This window comes from Schistocerca serialis, chromosome 1 (assembly GCF_023864345.2).
Source record: "Schistocerca serialis cubense isolate TAMUIC-IGC-003099 chromosome 1, iqSchSeri2.2, whole genome shotgun sequence".
NCBI lineage: Eukaryota > Metazoa > Arthropoda > Insecta > Orthoptera > Acrididae > Schistocerca > Schistocerca serialis.
The window spans coordinates 832,486,620-832,500,328 of record NC_064638.1 but is presented as its reverse complement, the minus strand read 5'-3'; the positions used below and the strand labels follow the sequence as shown (position 1 = coordinate 832,500,328).

The following is a 13,709-nucleotide window of genomic DNA, read 5'->3' as shown; positions in this document are numbered from 1 at the left end:
GGAAAAATTCAACATTTTCCCCGCGCATCTCAGTACAACAAGACATTCGGGCAACATTGGGAACACAAGTAACACATCGGGAATAAATCTTTCAGTCTGCAGTGGACTGTGAAACATTCTGGCACATTAAAACTGTGGGCGAACGGGGACTCATTCCCAGAAGGCAAGGTGTCGTGTTCGAATCTGGGTTTGGAGCACATTATCGCTGAGAAACTTTCAAATTCTACATCTTCAATTAGCCAATAATAATTTATTAAATCCTTGTTAGTGCTTTCTTTTTCTTATTGTTGCAGAGTAATTGGTCAGTTGCCTTGATGTAGTGCATCGCATTTGCTGAAAAAATATAAACATTATGCTACAAAATATAACACATTAGGAAACGATGCATAATATAGTAACCTGGAAAGGAATGCCAGTGTATGTGACACAATTTTTGTAAGGGGCAAGAAATTCTGCTTTTAAAATTCAAGCCCGCAAGAAAAACAATTACAGCTTAAAAACTAAAAACGCATAATACAGTGATTTTCTGGAGTATTTGCATAACGAATAAATATAATCTCAGTTGAATTTAATGGTGACACACTCACTAACAAATATGAACGGTGAATCTAACGATTGTGACGAAATTCCGAGTCTACAGAATTTCCTCAGTTACTGCCAGACTACTTTTTCACGACACTCAAGCGAAAACTAAGCAGTCGCTGCTGCTCGTCGTCAGAAATAATTGCTGTAACTCAAGTGTCTGGGTGTTTGCCAATTCTTACAATGATACAACCTAACAAGACGAAACGGTCTGAATTACACACCGCCAGATGCCCTTCAAATCAAGAGAAGCAGACTGAGTAAATGTGACGACCCATCTCGATATTGGCTTAAACAGCGTTCATCAAGTAATAAAAATTAGAAACTATGTGATCTGATGTTCATTCTTTTTTAGGCAAATATGTGAATGTCGTACGGAAATGCTGGCTCGTCATTTAACAAATCCTTAGTTTTCTTTTCTGTTCTTTTGTACAGTAATCTTGGAAGCAAAGTTGTTAGGCTGATTGCGCGATAGTTTTCGCACTTATCTGGCCTTGGTGTATTTGGGATGTTGTTGATGATATTTTACAAATGTCTGATGATACGTCTCCATACTCGTAGTTTCTACAAACCAACGTAAACAATCCTTTTGTTTACCACCTTCCCTATGATTTTATAAATTACGACGGAATGTTATCTATGCCTATCACCTTACTTGATCACAAGTCTTCCAAAACTGTTAAACTCTGACTGTAATGTTGGATCCCCTATGTCTTCCGTATTGACGCTTCTTTCTTCTTCTATCAAGTCATTAGACAGTTCCTTCCCTTCGTAGAGAATTTCACCGAAGGTTGTTCCAACTTTTTTATGTGTTGAATTAGTCTTCCCGAAAACCGGTTCTTTTCTTATTTCTTCCCAATTTTCCTGCTGCCATTTCGTTTTGGATTACCTACACTTCCTATTTATTTCATTGCTAAGTGACTTACATTGATGTATTCCTGTATTTTTGTTCTTCCTTCATTTATCGATTTCTTTTGTTACCTTGCTCTTACCTATATTTGTTCGGTCCGCTTCTGTGAGTGCCCTTCCTCCACTCATTTACCTACTGTGGTATTCATTATCTTAGCATCTGCAGTCCTATAGAACTTCAAACACATATCATCATTACTCAGTTCTACAGTATCCCACTTCTTTCCACATTCCTACTTCTGGACGATTTTCTAAACTATATTTATATCTGCTCCTGTGTAAGCCTTACAATCTATTCCTGATTTCGGAATCCTTTTTCCATCATTTTGACCATTAATCAGCTGGAATCTTCCGTGTTTCCAGGACTTTTTCAAAAATACTTCTCCCTTTTGTTCTTTTTTAACAGTTTATTCGCCATTACTAACCGAAATTTGTTGCAGAACTCGACTGATCTTTCTCCTCTCTCATCTCTACTACCAAGACCATATTCTCTCCTATCTCTCTTTGTTTCTTCCTCTAATGTAGTGTTCCACACGTCTATGATTATTAGATATGCATCTCCCTTTACATACTGAGTTACACGTTCAGTATCCTCATACTCTTCTCCACCTTTTCTTCTTCTGCTTGTGATGTTGGCATATATATCTGAAGAACTTTTATATCTACATCTACATCTACATGGATACTCTGCAAATCACATTTAAGAGCCTGGCAGAGGGTTCATCGAACCACCTTCACAATTCTCTATTACTCCAATCTCGAATAGCACGCTGATTTCCCGCATTTTATCGTGGTGATCGTTTCTCCCTACGTAGCTCTGTGCAAACAAAATATTTTCGCATTCGTAGGAGAAAGTTGGTGATTGTAATTTCGTGAGAAGTTTCCGTCGTTACGAAAAACGCCTTTCTTTTAATGAAGTATCATTTCAGTGGCATTCTCTCCCATATTTCGCGATAGTACAAAATGCGCTGCCCTTCTTTGTACTTTTTCGATACACTCCGTCAGTCGTAGATGGTATAAGGATGCCACACCGCGCAGCAGTATTCTAAAAGAGGACGGACGAGCGTAGTGTAGGCAGTCTCCTTAGTAGATCTGTAACATTTTCTAAGTGTCCTTCCAATAAAACGCAGTCTTTGGTTAGCCTTCCCCACAACATTTTCTATGTGTTCCTTCCAATTTAAGTTGTTCGTAATTGTAATTCCTAGGCATTTAGTTGAATTTACGGCCTTTAGATTTGACTGATTTATCGTGTAACCAAAGTTTAACGGATTCCTTTTAGCACTCATGTGGGTGACCTCACGCTTTTCGTTGTTTAGGGTCAACTGCCAATTTTCGCACCATTCAGATATCTTTTCTAAATAGTTTTGCAATTTGTTTTGATCTTCTGATGACTTCATTAGTCGATAAACGACAGCGTCATCTGCAAACAACCTCAGACGGGTGCTCAGATTGTCTCCCAAATCGTTTATATAGATAAGGAACAGCAAAGGGCCTATAACACTACCTTGGGGAACGCCAGAAATCACTTCTGTTTTACTCGATGACTTTCCGTCAGTTACTACGAACTGTGAACTCTCTGACAGGAAGTCACAAGTCCAGTCATAAAACTGAGACGATATTCCATAAGCACGTAATTTCACTATAAGCCGCTTGTGTGGTACAGCATCAAAGCCTTCTGGAAATCCAGAAATACGGAATCGATCTGAAATCCCTTGTCAATAGCACTCAACACTTCATGCGAATAAAGAGCTAGTTGTGTTTCACAAGAACGATGTTTTCTAAACCCATGTTGACTGCATGCAATCAGACCGTTTTCTTCGAGGTAATTCATAATGTTCGAACACAATATATGTTCCAGAATCGTGCTGCACATTAACGTTAATGATGTGGGCCTGCAATTAAGTGGATTACTCCTACTACCATTCTTGAATATTTGTGTGACCTGAGCAACTTTCCAGTCTTTGGGTACGGATCTTTCGTCGAGCGAACGGTTGTATATGATTGTCAAGATTGGAGCTAATGCATCAGCATACTCTGAAAGGAACATAATTGGTAAACAGTCTGGAGCAGAATACCTGCTTTTATTAAGTGATTTAAGTTGCTTCACTACTACGAGGATATTTACTTCTGCGTTAATCATGTTGGTAGCTGTTCTTAATTCGAATTCTGGAATATTTAGTACATCTTCTTTTGTGAAGGCATTTCGGAAGGTTGTGTTTAGTAACTGTGCTTTGGCAGCACTGTCTTCGATAGTATCTCCATTGCTATCGCGCAGAGAAGGAATTGATTGTTTCTTGCTACTAACATACTTCACATACCACCAGAATCTCTTTGGATTTTCTGCCAGGTTTCGAGACAAAGTTTCGTTGTGGAAACTGTTGTAAACATCTCGCACTGAAGTCCGCGCTAAATTTCGAACTTCTGTAAAAGATCGCCAATACTGGGAATTTTGCGTCTGTTTAAGTTTGGCGTGTTTGTTTCGTTGTTTCTGCAACAGTGTTCTGGCCCGTTTTGTGTACCAAGGAGTATCAATTCCGTCGTTTGTTAATTTATTTAGTATAAATCTCTCAACTGCTGCCGATACTATTTCTCTGAATTCAAGCCACATCTGGTCTAGACTTATATCATTAACTTGGAAGGAATGGGGATTGTCTCTCAGGAAGGGGTCAAGTGAATTTTTATCTGCTGTTTTGAATAGGTTTACTTTTTAGGATTTGGGGGTTACAATATCAGTCTCCCTACGACAACCCTGTGTTCACTCATCCCTGTCTCCGTTATGATACTCGTTACTAACTCAAGATTATTTGTTGCTGAGAGGTCAAGTGTGTTTTCACAACCATTTACTATTCGCATGGGCTCATGAACTAACTGCTCGAAATAATTTTCAGAGAATGCGTTTAGCACAATTTCGGATGTTGTTTTATGCGTACCTCCGGAATTAAACATGTATTTTCGCCAACATACCAAGGGTAAATTAACGTCGCCACCAAATATTATCGTATGAGTCGGCTACGTGTTTGAAGTCAAACTCAAATTTTCTTTGAACCTTTCAGCAAATGTATCATCTGAATTTGGATGTCGGTATAAGGATCCAATTATTATTTTATTCCGGTTGCTAACAATGACCTCTGCCCACACTAACTCACAGGAACTGTCTACTTCAACTTCGCAACAATCTACTTCTAACAGCAACAAACACGCCACCGCCAAGCCAACCGTGTTTAGCCAATCCTTTCGGAACGCCATTAGGTTCTTCGCAAAAATTTCGGCTTAGCTTATCTCCGGCCTTAGCTAGCTTTTAATGCCTATAATGATTTGAGCATCTGTGATTTCTACTAGCGCTTGGAGCTCTAGTACTTTCCCAACACAACTACGACAATTTACGACTGTTATAGCGATGGTTCCTGTATCTACATTTTTCCTGTGTTCGGCCTGCACCCTTTGTGGCTGAAGCCCTTTTTGTGTTTTCCCGAGACCCTCTAAACTAAAAAAACCGCCCAGTCCACGTCAAACAGCCCCTGCTACCCGTGCAGCCACCTCCTGCGTATAGTGAACACCTGATGTATTCAGCGGAACCCGAAACCCACCCACCCTTTGGCGCAAGTCGAGGAATCTCCAGCCTACACGGCCGCAGAACCCTCTGAGCGTCCAGTCGTATAATCGAGCCATCAGTGACCAACGTCTGTGAACTGGCTTCTGTAATCTACTGTAGTAACTATTTTCAGTCTGATGGTTGCATGTGTTTCACTATAATGTTTGGCTGACTTTGGAACTGGTTTCGGTTGGAGCAACAATAAGATGAGTTTTTGACAAATTTAGACATGGGATTAATTACCAAAATCGTACTATTCTCATCAACAAGTACCCTTTTATCTGAAACTTAGATCGTCAGCTGTGTCCATGTGAGTTTTGACCACTCATAGAACTATCTTTTATGTATTTTGATAAATCTGATGCCTGTTGTTAAGGTCGAACTGAACTCGTAGAGTAACCTCTAATTGCTTTTAGTAGTGCCACTAACAGATCATTATGTGTTTCGATAAGTAGTACAGCCAACTGAGATTTGTAAGTACTTAATTTGAGGGTCCGTTGCGACTTGCAAAGTGTAGTACAATAATCGAACTTGGCTCCCCGCTAGTGTGCCTTAACCTGTAAGTTTCAGTAGTAAGAAACAGTCACTTTTGTTTGCACAAGTAAGACCTGTGCAGATAGTCATAATCCAAAAAGGAATACGATGAGACCAACTCCTATACAATCAACTAGGCAGAATATTATCTTCGTAACGATATAAACATTTGCATGTGAAAGTGTTAAACTGTGATGTGTTTATCACTGTGATCTGAGCGGAAAATAACTAAAATTCTAACAAAAATGATTGTATTTCTACACTACTGGCCATTAAAATTGCTACACCACGAAGATGACGTGCTACAGAAGCGAAATTTAACCAACAGGAAGAAGATGCTGTGATATGCAAATGATTAGCTTTTCAGAGCATTCACACAAAGTTGGCGCCGGTGGCGACACCTACAACATGCTGACATGAGAAAAGTTTCCAACCGATTTCTCATACACAAACAGTAGTTGATTTTCGTTGCCTGCTGAAACGTTGCTGTGATGCCTCGTGTAAGGAGGAGAAAGGCGTATCATCACGTTTCCGACTTTGATAAAGGTCGGATTGTAGCCTGTCGCGATTGCGGTTTATCGTATCGCGACATTGCTGCTCGCCTTTGTCGAGATCTAGTGACTGTTGGCAGAATATGGAATCGCTGGGTTCAGGAGGGTAATATGGAACGCCGTGCTGGATCCCAACGGCCTCGTATCACTAGCAATCGAGATGACAGGCATCTTATCCGCATGGCTGTAACGGATCGTGCAACCACGTCTCGATCCCTGAGTCGACAGATGAGGACGTTTGCAAGACAACAACCATCTGCACGAACAGTTTGACGAAGCTTGCAGCAGCATGGACTATCAGCTCGGAGACCACGTCTGCGGTTACCCTTGATGCTGTATCACGGACAGGAGCGCCTGAGATGGTGTACTCAACGACGAACCTGTGTGCACGAATGGCAAAACGTCATTTTTTCGGATGAATCCAGGTTCTGTTTACAGCATCACGATGGTCGCATCCGTGTTTGGCGACATCGCGGTGAACGCACATTGGAAGCCTGTATTCGTCATCGCCATAGTGGCGTATCACCCGGCGTGATGGTATGCGGTACCATTGGTTACACGTCTCGGTCACCTCTTGTTCACATTGACGGCACATTGAACAGTGGACGTTACATTTCAGATGTGTTACGACCCGTGGCTCTACCCTTCATTCGATCCCTGCGAACCGTACATTTCAGCAGGATAATGCAGAAGGATGTAGGTTGCAGTAGGTACTGGGAGATGAAGAAGCTTGCGCAGGATAGAGTAGCATGGAGAGCTGCATCAAACCAGTCTCAGGACTGAAGACCACAACAACAACAATGCACGACCGAATGTTGCGGGTCGTGTGCGGGCCTTTGTGGATACAGAAAATGTTCGAATGCTGCCCTGTCCAGTACATTCTCCAGATCTCTCACCAATTGAAAACGTCTGGTCAATGGTGGCCGAGCAACTGGCCCGTCAGAATACGCCAGTCACTACTCTTGATGAACTGTGGTATCGTGTAGAAGCTGCATGGGCAGCTGTACCTGTACACGCCATCCAAGCTCTGTTTGACTCAATGCCCATGCGTATCAAGACCGTTATTACGGCCAGAGGTGGTTGTTCTGGATACTGATTTCTCAGGATCTATGCACCCAAATTTCGTGAAAATGTAATCACATGGCAGTTCTAGTACAATATATCTGTCCAATGAATACCCGTTTATCATCTGCATTACTTCTTGGTGTAGCAATTTTAATGGCCAGTAGTCTAGATTATCAGTCAATATATTATCAGTCAACGTATGGGCAGGCATAGTCAGTAATTACAAACTAGGCTCGTTTCGTCTTCCATCCCACTGAAATGCACCAGTGTACGCAGTGTTCATCAGAGACATACTATCGAGGTACCAGGATCTTATCCCACTTGTTATTAGTCAGCAGATGTGGTTCAAACATGATGGATCCCACCTCAATGGACTGAGAGTCAATGAAATACTAGATCAAACATCCCCTGAAAAGTGAATAGGTATAGAACGTCCAGTTTCATTGCTAGCACATTCAGCCAACCTCAAACCACTTGATTTCTTCCTGTGGGGCCGAGTGAAAAGGATACTGGGTATATTACAAAGAGTACAGCAGAACTTTGTGCGATGATGCCATGCCTGCATCTACGCAGGGGGGCGCCATTTTGAACAACTGTTGTAAATTTAACAGCTTGTAAGACTTGTACAAGTAAATGAAAATCATTATTGTGCAACCGAAGACATAGGATTTTCGGTCTCTCTGACATCGAGTTATGTGCAGCATTATTAGGCAGTTAACAGGAGAAGTTACTTGAGGGTGTTGGGGAATATTCAGCGGGAAGTCTGTACGGCATGATCAGGTTTCGGAAGTAGAGGCCCTCAGTTTGACCTCTATACAAGGCGAAGGCGAAACTTGAGTGGATTTTCGCTTATACCTTTTGACCCTGTCGTTTCCGGACTCGAGTTCCTTATTCAAATTGGTACATTTACTCTTCTTCACTATCCCAGAAAGTTTGTAACACCATCCTCGTAGATAGATCGTCTTGCGCAACGATTTCAGTGCGTTGTGCAACCTTTCTAGCTAGAGGGCAATTTTGAGATAATGTTCGGAGACATAAAGATGCCGGATATTATCGTGTGTTACATGCTACTTACGCTAGCAACTCGTAAAGATATGTTGCCACTAACGCAGACTAAACTAGGCCCGCCCTGATAGCCGTCGTGTCAAAGTGCCATTTCCAGGACAGGAAGATGCACCAGCCCCGGGTCGAATCCACTCTGCGGTCAGACGACGATGGTCGGTGTGCCATCCAGCCTTGACGTAGATTTTAGGCTGTTTCCCTCATCCCACTAGGGGATTAGCAGGTTGGTACCCAAGTCCCGCTTCAGTTACACAATTTCCAAACATTTAGAAAGAATTAGCTCACTTTCACATCAATAACACTAGATGCCGACAGTTGGGGTACACATATTCCATCCCAGAGGGTAACTGGGCGGCAGCATGAGCGGGATCTAGCCACTATTACACTAATCGTGCCAAATCCGTTAATAACCATGCCGTGCGTGCGTCGATGCGGGACAAAAGCAAAAGAAAAAGAACAAAGCAGACCAAACTAAACGTCGCGTCATTTTTCATCCACATCTCGGGGGGGACAAGTGTGGTGATCATGTTGGGCATGAAAATCACGAAATTGTTTCTTAAACAACGCCACGATTTATTTTTCCGCCATAAGTGCTCAAACGATCTAGTGAAATGGCCTTTTGACGCCGAAGTCGATGAGACATACGGCACTGCAAATTTTCTAACGTTTCTGCAAGAGAATGTGTTGGGGATGTAGTGCACCCGGAAAATCTTCCACGATAATTCTCTTCATATTATTGTAAGTAAACTGACATTTCCTAGCCGGCCTCTGTGACCAAGCGGTTCTAGGCGCTTCAGTCCGGAACCATGCTGCTGCTACGATCGCAGGTTCGAATCCTACCTCGGGCATGGATGTGTGTGTTATCCTTAGGTTGGTTAGGTTTAGGTAGTTCTAAGTCTATGGGATTGATGACTTCAGATGTTAAGTCACATTGTGCTTAGAGCCATTTGAATTTTGACATTTCCTAACTCCCTACCAATGAGTCGATTTGTATTTACCTACGAATGAGTCATTTAGGTTCCGTGCATGATACGGTGGCCGATGCGCAGAGACCAATTTTCGTCCAGAACTCTGGGCGAGTTCATTCGTTTGTCTAAGAGGGGAGACCGACATCATCGTTTGCCCTCTTTCTGCCTGTCGGCGACGTACTACGATGACAGAATCGGGCTATATGCGTTGCAATCTTTCTCGAATTATTGTGCAGAAAGTATTCCTTAAAAAAATCAGGTTTGCATTACTTACGGCTTTATATGTCAGGTTCACAATGACGTGCCCATCATTTCGTTAATGGTCATTGCATATTTACATAGAAACAGGACACTGAGCGAAATTCGAAAAGGTTTGCAGTGAAAAATATGGGTTACTATGATTTTGGGTTTGGTGCATATTACATAGTATGTTGCTGTCTATGAAATTTAGCTGACATATAGAATGTTTCTTTAGATTTGGGTGGAGGTCTCTACTTGCCACCAATGTCGAGAAAATTGATCTGATGTAACACACCCATTTGCGATCACATCACGCCAATGATAAAACCAGAGTGAAATATCCACAACATTTCTCATATTTCATTACAATTTGAGATACTTAAATGAGATTTTCGTAAATGATAGCATGCAAAGAGGAAAGTAATTTACGATATTGCTGTTATGAAAAATTTCATTATCTACCGTGTTATTTCATCAGCTACAGACTTTTTCGATGAAAGTAAAAAAAGAGAAGCTCAAATTAAAATAATAATCAGCGATTACTATTCAGTGCACTTATTTTGGCGCAACGGAAGCATTCCTCATTTGGGATATGAAAGATTAGTTTTCAATCGGAAAATGCATTTTATACTTATTCTATGCTCTCGTGTTCTGCATAACGAGTGCGCTCTCATTGATTCTTCGTTTCACTGTTACCAGTTTTGTGGAATGTTGCTTTCCTACAGCAAGGAACTATAGATATTTGCTTTTACGCGCTTTAGTAATGAAACATATAACGATTCTCTCTTTTTAAAGACAAAGTGATACTAAAAAAATGTGTTGACAAGGTTGAAAACACATCCGTGATCAACAGATTATTTAAAAGGTAGTACAAAACATTTACTGACCTGTTATGGCGAACCTTTCCGATGCGAAACCCGTAATGGCTGAGTTTTATTTAAAAAAAATATAGTCAGTGATAATGTTTACTACTCATATTAATTTTAAAAAAATACAGTATTTCTGCGTAGCCATGATGTTATAATTTCATTAAGTGCATTAAAAAGTGGAGGTTTACACCCAATCCATTGTAAACTTCAGTTAGTTGCTATCATCTTAACAACAGAATGAGCAATGCAAAGCCAAATGTCAGATTTAATGGTCGACTCCTCCACCAAAATATTTAAGTGTAACTCTTGATAGAACCTTTTCCTGCAAGAAACACTTAGAAAACATCCAAGCAAAGCTGAAAGCTCGCAGTTACACCACACAGAAGCTGAGTGGTATGTCACTGGTCGCAAGAGCTACAGCACTGCGATGTTCTTCCTTAGCACTCGTCTACTCTGCCGCCCACTGCTGTTTTCCTACATAATAGTTCACAGATGAGGAAAATCAATGTTCAGTGAAATGCAGCAATGAGGACAATAACAGATACATTAGGTCTAGTTCTCTTTGCTGGTTACCATCTCTAAGCGACATTGTGTCACCACATCTGCGAAGACATATTGCCCTTCTACAGGAATTTGAAAAAGTAATTAAAGCGCCACAGATCCCAGTCCACTCTGATGCGGTTATACTTAGAATGAGTCAATTAAAATCCAAGCACTCACCTGTCATATCGACAGAATCGCTGCAAGAAATGGATTTCTACATCAACTGAAAATTGGTCAGAAACGTTGAGTAGCATTGCTCATAAGTAATAAGACCTGATACAATGTCAGTCGGCATGGAATTACCGCGACGTACTTGAAAGGCAGTTGACAGGCCTTATACAGGCCATAGTATCCGTGCAGAAATCATCCACCGAAGAGGAAAGGCTTCACCTTCTCAATGTAACTGTGGCAGTGAATAGAAGACAGTAAAAGGCACTGTAACAAGCTGTTGCAAGCGAATTTATCCTGGAAATCTAGAAGATTCCTGTGAAGTGACAGAAGGCATCCCTTGAATGGACTAGAAATTTCGATATTAATTTGAGATTTATGGTTTCAGGTCTATTTATTTTGTAAAATTATGCAATTCATTACCTTGGTTGCTGTTCAGTTTGTATTGCCGTAAGTTAAACAAATAAGTAAATAATTTCATGGTAGACAGAGTGGCTGTTCTTTGTCAATCAAGACAGTGAAATGACTATAGAAAACCTAATAGTGAAATCAATATGCTGTCTTTACAACGCTTTTACTATGACGAAGTACATTTTTAAGTCACACTTCTATCAACAGGGCTTCTATTTTTATGTGAGAACCTTCATTGCAATGTCAACTCACAGATATCCATATATGTGAATTCTTTTGATTTGTTTTTTATATGACAGTCAACAAGTTTTGAAACGTCCCCTTAGAAAAATTTTGAAGTGACTATGCTGGTAAACCTGTTACCTTATTTGATTTTCAAACAGCTGAGCAAAGCTGAACGTACTCAGACATTTCTCTCTTTACTTATTCTGATCACCATTAAACTGACACACAATATTTTTTTAGAGCAATGCAATCTGACTTTCAATAATTCCTACAAAAGAATGGCCGTGACTAACAATAACCTATATCTTTCACGAGTCACTTACCCCACAAAAATCTTCGTTACTCAAACTACTGCAATACAGCGAGTGCCAATACTGCCAGCTAAATAAAAGATTCTAACTACTGAAGGCACTAACTACTGATAGGCACTGTTAGCAAATGAAAGATTTTGATAGAGAACAAACAATGTATTTCCCTTAATAATGTTCAAAAGTCATCATATATATATCTATCAATTCATGACATCCATCTTTACAAATTTCCTTTTTCTGGCGGACACACGTCCAGATCGTCCGTTAAAACTCTGGCATCTCTCTCTCCACATCCACCACTGCTGGCGGCTCACCTCCAACTGCGCAACGCTACGCGCTTTTCACATCCAACTGCCCTACACTACAATAGCGAATATTCCAACAATGCCAACCAGCCACAGACAGCACACAGCACAGCCAGTGATTTTCATACAGAGCGCTACGTGGCGCTACCAACATAAAAACCTAAACAGCCTACTTATAGTTTCATAGATAAGCGTTTCTGGTGCGTTGACATAGTACAAAAGTCTTTACATAACATCAGATGATGAAGCTGTGACTTAGGGCAACAGGGATATAAATACAGCAGATAGATTTTATTATTAAGTTTTCCATCGTAATTTCAGTTTTTGGCTAGGCAGGAGAAAATAAAAAAGGACAGACAGAGGCAGGGAATACCGTACAGCCTGTATGCTGCAGCATAATCTTCAGTTGAGTGAAACTGAGGTGAGGATCCGCTGTTAATACTTACTGTGGCAGAGCTTGTCCGACTGGCGCCTTCGTTATCGAGGTGCGTGGATACTGGACGCCTGACTGACCCGTCGTCTAACTGAGCAGCGCCTGAGGCTCGACTCTCCCGCGCTACGTCACCAGGGCAGTCGGCGGCACCGTGTAAGTGGCCACAGGCAGGAAGCGCTAATTCGCGAACGGCGGCCAAGAAGAAAGGCACTCGTGGGTAGATTGCAACACGAGACCCCGTCACGTCCCACACCACCACTAGACCTTTCCCGCTACTAATGGAATTGACCCGAATGAAGGACACGGCCACGGGAACCGTCTCTGGAAAGCGACACTCATTTCGCAATACCTTCATCAAAAGCTGCATCAACATCTGAGTACCTATAGGTTACATCATGATCCTATCTTTAATAAACTGATACACAGACTGCAGCGGACACAGTGACCTCTATAATTAATGTCTAGCTAAACCACTACAGGTCGTGTGATACATCTTCATTACTGGTTTCACTCATCATAAGCGAGCATCCACAGATATTAACTGCCCTGGTAGCAACACATCGCCTGTATGTTTACGAATCCAACTGGCAACACTTTACATTGGCGATAATGCCAAGTGGACCTTTAAAACTACAACCTTTTGCCACCAGGGCAATGAATGTTTCAGAGTCCCAGGATGCTCGCGCCAGATGATTTAAACGAGTCAAATATGTCAGATAACACATAACCTGTGCCGGTTTACCTGTAAACTGATCCTACGTTTTATTACCGTTGATCAATAACAGGCACATATCGGACACTAACATTTTCCTTGTTTTAGTGTTCAGTTAGAAAACATATGTGAGTTTGAGTTAGACCCTGCGAAAGGCTCCTAACAGATTAAAATGCGTAATACCTTATCTGAAGCACTTCTAAAGGCAACGGAGGCCTTTTTATATTCG

General features: G+C 41.3%; 1 protein-coding gene across 1 annotated transcript in view; it reads right to left on the bottom strand.

Moving 5' to 3' along the window:
• The window catches only part of LOC126484820 (thyrotropin-releasing hormone-degrading ectoenzyme-like), a 297,846-nt gene extending 284,938 nt beyond the window's left edge, over positions 1–12,908 (bottom strand). The window contains exon 1 of the mRNA XM_050108419.1: positions 12,782–12,908. The gene's annotated coding sequence lies outside the window, so the exon portion shown is untranslated. The remainder of the gene's footprint in view (positions 1–12,781) is intronic.
• Positions 12,909–13,709: the final 801 nt, after the last annotated feature.